The following is a 9,234-nucleotide window of genomic DNA, read 5'->3' on the forward strand; positions in this document are numbered from 1 at the left end:
AGTTTGCAGGAACATTTGGGAAAACTGAAATTAAATATATTATCCTGTTGGGGTTTTTTTTTTCAATCATAGTTTTTAGCTTCTCATTTGTTGGCAATCACTAAAACATGCAAGATTGCAATTTAAAATTTAGCCTTTCCTTTAAGTTTGGTAAAATTTTCCTTTAGCCAAGGTTACAAGTTACATGCCTTTAACAAAAAAACTCCACCAGCATTTTTACCTTTTATTCATAAAACAACAGCAGACATTCTATATTTAATAATTCCCCAAAATGTATTAAATGATCAGCATAAAGCTACATATGGATGGGAACTGGAATTTAATTAAAATGTTTTTGTTAAATGCAATCTTCAGTGCACTGGATTCATTAAGAAAAGTAAGATAATTGGAATGGTTTATATTTGAAGCTGATGTATTTAACACTGGCAACACCTATCTGTACCTAGTGAAATAAGCTGATTATTTCTGCCTTCTTTTCTCTCCAACATTTTACAGGCAGGAGATCTTAGCCTTGCATCTTTCATTTATTTTTTTTTAGGCACTAGAATAAGAAAAACTGTCTTGATTTTTAAAATCTCCACTAATTAACTAAATAATGGATTTTTTTTTTAAATTTCTGTCCTAAATAATGGATTTTTTTTAAAATTTCTGCCTGTCCATGCACCTGCAAATGATGACCCTGATGTTGCTGGTTCCCTGTTCACTTCCACAGACTCCAAGTACATCACCAGCAACCTCTGTCTCTTTGCAGTAGCAAAGATACATTCCTTCAACGTATTTTTATTTCAAGGCAGTGCACTAAAGAGTTAACATTTTGAATTTAAGAGGTTTTTCTTGTTAATCAATCAATTAAAAAAAAAACAACTATTTTTTGATGAGGCTAAACAGAAAGGGATGCAGAAGACTCAACAACCAAGCTTCCCACTGATAAATTTTAAGCGTGCATGAGCATCGGCGCTGAAACAGAAGAATTATTTAAAAATTAAAATCCAAACAGGAGTTTAGGGCTTAAGTAACAATAATTATCCCCCAAAACCCCAATCCCTCTGGGTTTGCCTGCCTCTCAGCCACAAACACTCCATGACAAAAGGCGGTTTCTCTTGCTCTCAGCGCTGAAGAGCCAGCTCAGGTACTACAGGGAATAGCAAACCAGATTTTATTCTTCCTCAAGGACCTGGAGCTCAATAGCCACTTAAGCCCTGCCCGCAGCAGCAGGAGGAGGAAGGAGAGCAGGGCTTGGCTCATCTCTCCTGGTTGAGTCCCATGGTCACAAGGAGCAAAGGGAAAAGAGACCGAGCAAAGAGGCAGAGCCACCATAAAATAAAACCAAACCAGTCTGGTCACAACCAGCTGCTGTCCTTGGTGTGAAATGGGACTTCAGCATCCCACAGACCCATGATTTCTTGGATGGGGGTGAGCAGGCAGCACCTCCACCTTCCACCACATGCATGGAATGCCTCACACCCAGCTAGGGACTGCCACCACCTCCTGACTCTTCTTTCTTGTAGTTATTTTATTGACGCACCACAGTTTGGAGAGGGGATGGTCCAGAGTGGTAAGGAGTGAGCCAGTGAAGATTTTGGCAAAGGGAAGCTGGTCCTTGCACCCTCTCACACATGTCCTTCTGGACTGGAGGTGTCCAGCTGGGACACCACCTCTGAAGGATATTGTCTCTGCCAATTTCTTTGGAAATGTGGACATGTGAAGGTCACCAGCAAGTGCAAGAGGCATCTTCCATCCCATCCCTTCTGTCCTGGGGCCAAGTCACCTTGGATCCTCTTGCTGGGAGGATCAAACTGCTCTGGGATGGCAGCAAGGACCTCCATGGGTCCATTAGACAACAGGGATGGGAAGAGCCCCCCGTGACAACTCATCAGGGGAGCAAGGAATGAGATATCCCAACCTCACACCTTGCATGCTCCAGGATATTCATCACCACTGGAGCAGAGCCTGCTCGCAGCAGCCCCTTGCCAAGGAAGTTTGGTATTTAAATTCAACACCTCCATGCCAAGCTATTCCAGAGCAGCTCAATGAGTGGAACAGCTCATGACAGATCTATAAAATGCACACAGGGCTGCGCTGCTTTAAGAAATATCACCCCATACTCACATTTGAGTTGTACAAACTGTGCTTCCAGCCATTACAAATGAGAAATTCTCTCCTGGTGTCTTTGCAAGTGCAAAGGGTGTATTAGTTCAACCCATTATTTGATTCACAATCCTTTGAAAATAGATACACCTTTATCCCAGGCTCCTGTAATAACCAGCGCCTGCTTCCAGCAGCCAAAAAACCCCAACCCGCAGTAGGAGCCGACTTGAGCTATTTAAATGTTTTATAAGTTGGCTTTTTTTTTTTTTTTTTGGGTAATTGCAGAAACTTTTCCTAATCTGACATTTGTTAAAAACCCTTATTAGAAATTATGCAGCCGTAGAAGAAAAAAAAAAAAGAAAGAAAAAAAAAAAGGAGCGGGAGGGGGGGCGAAAAGGAAGGAGTTGAGGGGGGGGAAAAATAGAATAAAATATAAAATAAAATAAAAATGAGCTGGCTTCACAATTACCAAGTCAGCCCATGCAGCCCTTTGCTATTGTACGAGTGGCATAAACCCCCCGGCGGCCTATCAGCTCCCTGGCAGGCAGGGGGCTGCGCTATTCAAAGCGAGAGATACAAGCTGCAGGGCAAAAACCTGGCAGCTCCCATCTGACCCCCCAATCCCCGGCTGGTGACAGCTCCAAGCTCCATGGCAAATTAGCCCTTCTCACATTACAATTGCAGGAGACAGATTCCATTAGCGGTATCTGAAATTGAGTGGAGAGCTGCTCCGTTATCAGACTTGACTCATAAGCGCCGCTATTAATCAGAGCTATGATAGCATTTATATATTTCAAGCTATCTGCCGCCGCTGTGATATTCTGCTACAAAGGGTTGATGGGACTTAGGGAAGGGAACAATGGAGCTTTCTGGGAAAAGCAGAGTAAATCAAGAAAGTCTGTGACTTCCGCACATTCTGAAGGGATTGCGGTTTACATAAATTTTCTCCCAATTGGAGATTGAGCTCTTCCTCATCTTACACATGGGATTTAGTTGTCACTCAATGGTAACAGCTGTGAAAAGGTGAAGCGGCCCACCGCTCAGAATATTGCCTCCGCTTTTAAAGCAATTAACCCATGAACAGGAGGATACCTGGTGATATCAAAGGGATTAAGCCAGGCAGTGCATTATTAACATTTCCTTGAACTAATTCTAACTCTGACTAGCTGTCAGAAAAGACTCTTCAGTCTTTTTTTAAAAAAAAAAAAAAAAGAGTTTTTTTGCCCTGCTTTTTCTTTCCCCCCCTCCCACCACCCTTTTCAAAATGAAGCAGAGTTACTGCAGCCTCGTGTGCCTACTTTAGAGCCAAATGCAAATGAACAGATTTGGCAGCCTCTTCAAACAGACTGAACTCAGTGCCGGTTTATTCTGGGGACAAGTGGGAAAAAAAATAAAAATAGATATGTGATCAATTAGCCAGAGGTCACGGCAGATTTTCTAAAAGCAAATTAGTACCTGGTGCATTCCTTTCTTCTCTCCCTACTAAAACTTTGTAACTACTCCTCACTAAGCACAGCTGCTTCCCAAACGCCCAAGACGTTCCTGCTGTGCTACAACAGAGATAATCTACGATAATCTGTAATCTGGAAAAATCCAAACACGCCTCTAAGGAGATTCCTCCTTCCCCAAAGCCCAATTTCTTCATTTCCTACTCTGGTTGAGCAGGCACTGACTCCTCTTTCATCCCTCCATCTTCCCCAAGTCATGTCCACAAAAAAAGGGGTCAAACTGTTCTCAGGGATGAATTCTGCTCTGGCAAACCCGTGTACCCAGGGACATGGAGCATTTCCTCACTCACCAGGGGCAGAAGACAACTTTTCCCAGCACTGGGCAGTTTTAAGGGAGCATCAGCCATGGGGCCCCTCTGGGATGGCCATGAAGGTCATTGACCGTTCTGGTCCTCCTTAGGGACCTTCCCACAAGAGCTCCAGGACACATACCCTGGGAGCCAGAAAACTCAGTGCCATCAAGAGGGTCAAGTGGCACTTCCAAAACATCCCTATGATTTCAAAATGATGGAATCATTTTGATGATTTCATTATCCAACATGCCTAATTCTCCTTTTTGCTGGCAGTAGGAGAAGAGCTGGCTCTGGGTTTTATATACACTCACAGTTTGTTGCCTGGAAGGTTTAGTGGGCAGGGAATACACATATATATATATATAAATATATGTTTGTATAATATATTAGTGCCAAAGTTAATATGATACCCAGAATAGCAAACCAAAGAGATGTGAATTGCTTAATTTAAAGCAACATCTTTCCCCTTTTCAAAACCCTGTGTCCAACTCAGCCGAAATAAAGCTGGCAAAAACTTCCTACAAATACCCAGGCAATGCCACTGTCTACTCTACTACTGCCTCTGCAATAAAACAGCTTTGTGTGTTCAGAAACCCCAAAACAGCCAAACTATGAAAGGTACAGAATGAAAAAAAAATGCACTCAGAGGAGGGGAAATCTTCCTATTTCTCTTTGCAGCAGAGAACGCAAAGAATGCATCCCCTGTGCAGAAAATGACACTTTGGCAATCATATTATAAGAAGATAATTGGTTTACTTTGTAAACTTGCTATGCTTTGCCTCCCACAGTAAAACAAAGAAATAGTTGTTTAAAGAAACAATCCTACAGCCGCACTCGCTGAGTCCTAAAAACATAAAGTATCTCCCCTGTCCTTCAAAGCCAAGATGAATTATTTGCCTCAGTTACAAGCAGTCCGAGAAAACTCTTTGTAAATGGCATTTTACGATAATTACAAGCAATTTATTAAGACTGTGCAGAGGGGAGGGAAAAAATCTATATTTGAGAAGTAACTCAAAGGAGAAACGGCTCGTTCAGCAACAGTCTGGATTACTGACAAAAAGCCTTTCTGCATCAATGTGCTGTGATATAATTTTGCTTTGAGAACAACAATCCAGGCTTAAAAAAATAATGTAACTGAATGAGTAATATCATATATTATAACACAATAAAATTAACAAACAGACTTGATGAGGCGGCCGCTTCCTCTCAACCCCAGCGCAGAGCATCCCGCCAGCCATCACCTGGCAAAGGAGAAATCTGCTCAAGGAATAAATTCCACCCTAATCCCACACGTGCCACAACATCCCAAACACCACAGAGGGAAGGAACCACAACTCTTCTCCTTAAGGAATAAAATCATCCGACCTGCCGAGGAACAAACTCCGGGAAATGACTCAAACAAAAAGAATCAATGGGGAAGTTAATTAAAAAAAAAAATTTAAAAAGGGAGAGATTTACTGTATGGGGATGCTGGGAGGGAGGGAGGAGGGAGGGAGGCACGGGGTGTGAGGGTAAACAGCAACGCTGCCCGGCTGCCAGGGAGAAAAGAAAGGTTTTAGAGGTTAAGTTCAGGTCAGACGACAAATGAAATCGTAACAACCCAACTGACATTGTATAATGTCTTCTTCAGTGGATCAATAGGGCAGCGTCAGCCCCATTTCCATAGAGATGGCTTCCTCCCCGCTGGAGGGTGGCTATTGTTTGAGCAGGCAGATTTGCCACTTGAACCGTGTTGCTCCCGAAGGATGTGTACTTCATCAATTATTTGTACTCCTAACATCTACATATTTTCATATTAACATCCACGTTTCACACGGCAGGAGGAGCAGGTGCTGATTCTGCCACTGGTACCTCGTAGGGGTCACCCCCTCAGATAATTTTATTTAAACACAAAAATAAGGGGGGATTTGATAGACCCGTTTAGTCCCTTTGTGAGGGCGGACAAACTCTGTTTAAAACACACCACATCACACTCAGACAGCTACAGCTTCAAGCAGACAGTGCCAGTGAACACTTTCTAATATTTTTCTTTTAAAATAAATACATAAAAAGCAATAATTTTTCTTTTTTTTTTTTTGCCAAATCAATGTTCCAAAAAATAAACCAATTTTAAGGTGCTTGAAATGAAAAATGTAACATTGTAATTTGGAAATAAAACTGATCTTACAATTATTAAAAAAAAACAAAAGAACCAATCACTGTTAGGCTGAATAATTGATCCTGTCAGTATCTGTGAAATAATTTCAGTAAGTCTTAATAGTTTTTATCATCTCTCACTTGCACATTTTCCATTCCTTCATGCAAATTCTAAATTTGACAGAAGCGCTGTCTTCCAAATCCAATTAAACACCAACAAAACACCTAAACCTTCAGAAGTGCTGAAGTAATTCCCAAAATAATTCTCAAATTTAGCCTGTCATTTCTCTCCGTATCCTTATTTCTCTAAAGGAACGATTGCACCATTTCCAAAGCATAGAGTGGGCACCCAAGGAACTGTCACATCACAGTTCAAACTAAAAAACTGGGGAAGATCTTCCAAATAACTGCAATAATGGGAATAACCACCACCAAAAAAGAAATCAGAACCAAATATAGAAAACCTTTAGCAACTCCTTGCAGGAGTTTTTAACAGAATGGAGTTGTGCTCTGATGCTGCACCGAGCGCTGTGCATGGGAGGGCAGCGCCACTTCCAGCTTCCTAAATAGGCTGTGAAATACAGGATATTAAATTAAATAATGCCGACTTAATTACATGTATTACCCACCAGTGAAAGCAATCACTTGAAATGCCTACAGAAATATTTAGGAACTACTCAAGCAATTCCAGTAGGTGTGCTTTGGAGCAGATGCTACGTGCTAAGCGATGTGCTAAAAAGCAACTCCTCTGCAGCAGAGAAAGATGGACCCTGTGGAACAAAGTTTAAGCGAGCTCATGGTTTGCTTAATCTCAGAATCTGCCCCCCACCACCTCCCCATTTATTCCTGCTTTTATTTCTAGGTTGCTGGGAAGGTTTCCCTGAGGGGTGGCTCTGGAAACGGGTGGGAGAAAAGGGCTTTTGTCAAAATAATCCCGGTCGGGAAGCGCCCTGTCTCATCCCGGAGCACCCCGACACCACTCGCAGCCTGAAAACGTGCCCTATTTTCCCTGCAAAAAGAACATCAGAAATTGTTTATACGGGTTGCCATAATCCTCTCAAATATGGGTCAGGCTGAGGTTAAGAGCAGCCAGAACTTGCACATCAAAGACGAGCAGGGTTAACAAAAACCCCACAACCACGTGAGCATTCCGATTGTCCTCCCAAGGTTAGAGGTGCGGAGAGGAGGCTCCGGACACCCCCCACCCCCCGAGCCCTGGGCTGCTCCAGGGAAAAGCAGGGATGCTCTCCCTGCTCCTCGGGTACCACGGGCAGGCAACTGCCCATCCACCTCCGCCGGGAGCTGCAATTAAACCAAGTTCACGGTTTCCCGATAGGTGAAGCTCATCCTGTTAATTTAAACAGACCATCTGCATCTTTCGAGAACGACAAACTTCATTAGTTCTGGTTAGTTAAACCGAGCGGTGATTTGTGATAATGAGCCTGAACAACCTGTCACGGCTGGGCAAGGGAAAGGGCGCACTTTTTATTATTGCTATTATTATTATTTAACAGAAAAGAAAAGAGTGGGGGGGAAATAAAAAGAGGGGGGAGGCTTTTGTGCGGGAAAGAAGGTCAAATTCAGATTAAGTTGCTGTTAGGTTAATCAGAGGAACTAATTAGGGAAGGGGGGGAATGCTGGTCCAAAGGCCAGCAGGGAGCAGAGGGAGCCTTTGGGAATGTCCTGAGCTGCCGGGGAAGCACCTCGAAGCCAAGGAAAAAGCACCCCCGAGGACTTTACCTGAAAACCGTGCAAAAAAGCAAAGAGGCAGCAGCTGCTCCCACCAAGCCGCAGAGGAGATTGACTCGGAAAGCAGGGGAGCCGCCGGGCAGCTCCGTGGCCACTTTGGCCAGCAGCGTGAACAGGGGATAGCCAGGAGGGTGGGCAACCTAGGGACAGAGGGACACGGGGTTGGAAAGGGGGGAGAGGCTGGGAATGGGAGTGGGGCAGTCCCGAGCAGGGCAGTCCCAAGCAGCTCCACTCCCCGAGCCACCCTCAGTGCCCACCCCAACCCTCGATACCCATTCCAAAACCCCATACCCATCCCAATCCCCATATCTATCCCAAATCCCCATACCCATCCCAAATCCCCAGCCCATCCCAAATCCCCATGCCCATCCCAAATCCCCATGCCCATCCCAAACCCTGGTACCCATCCCAAACCCTGGTGCCCATCCCAACCCCACCAAGGTTTTTTCCTCAGTGGATCTGGCTCCACGCCTCGCCCATAATAATGAGACGGTGAGGAAAAGGAGGTGCCACGTTTCATTAGCGTGCCTTAAAGGGCTCCTTGTTTGGGTTCACAGTATATTAGGGTCATTCAAAAGGCTGTTGGGTTTTTTTTCCCCCTTTTTTTTTGTTTTTGTTTTTATTTTTTTTTTAAAAGCAGCTCCTCAACTATTTTATTGGTTAGCAAGTTGAAAGACCACACTGCTATCGGATTACCACCGCGCTGACAGTCCTAAGGTCTTGCCTAAAGGGATCATGCACCATAATAAAGTTTATTAAATAATAAAACTTATTAAAATTGTTAACCCGATTTATTTTATTCTCCCCAGCTTATACAAAATTTGGGTTGATAATAAGCCAGCTACTGTATATACAGTAAAGCCTTTGCTTTATAATTTAGTTTAATTGGATTTAAAACTTGAAGTAAATTGTCGCGTGCTGTACTTATAAGTTAGTAAAAACTGTGGTTTGAAAATAAATTAATCTACTTTACTCCATGCTTAATTAAACTTCCTTAATTCCTAAAACTGTTAATGAGAGCATTGATTAAACAATAAAACTAATACTTACTCCAAGCTCATATGCGGCTGTGATCAGCTCCCCTGTGAAAAAATAATGTAAAACCAATAATTACTATTAGGAAATGACACTCCTCCAAAGTTTTCAAAATCCAAATGCTTGCATTGGGGTTTTGCATTAATTTGACTGGATAAAACTGTAAATCTGTGGAGATTTAACAGCATGAAATTTTCTAAGAATATTTTCTCCCTCTGATGTCATTGCACAAAATATCTTTTGTATGTTTTTCGTGAGACTTTTATGAACAGATAAGTGAAAATATAGGTAGGCTCGGGCAAAGAATGGCCTGAGACACTCAAAATGCAGACATTTGTGTGTGCGTATTTTTAATTTAAAACCATCTGACTCAATAACTTTCAAGCACTACAGTTTGCAACGCTTAAGCTGCATTGTCTGTTCAA

The 9,234-nt window shown here is 42.8% G+C and overlaps 1 protein-coding gene across 1 annotated transcript in view; it reads right to left on the reverse strand.

Annotated features, from left to right (window-relative positions):
• Window positions 1-8,850, reverse strand: part of TMEM260 (transmembrane protein 260) — a 27,131-nt gene extending 18,281 nt beyond the window's left edge. Inside the window, exons 1-2 of the mRNA XM_014311891.2 lie at window positions 8,825-8,850; window positions 7,766-7,914 (exon numbers count right to left, since the gene is read on the reverse strand). The gene's annotated coding sequence lies outside the window, so the exon portion shown is untranslated. The remainder of the gene's footprint in view (window positions 1-7,765; window positions 7,915-8,824) is intronic.
• Between the last annotated feature and the right edge of the window lie 384 nt (window positions 8,851-9,234).

Source organism: Geospiza fortis, unplaced genomic scaffold (assembly GCF_000277835.1).
Source record: "Geospiza fortis unplaced genomic scaffold, GeoFor_1.0 scaffold23, whole genome shotgun sequence".
Lineage (NCBI taxonomy): Eukaryota > Metazoa > Chordata > Aves > Passeriformes > Thraupidae > Geospiza > Geospiza fortis.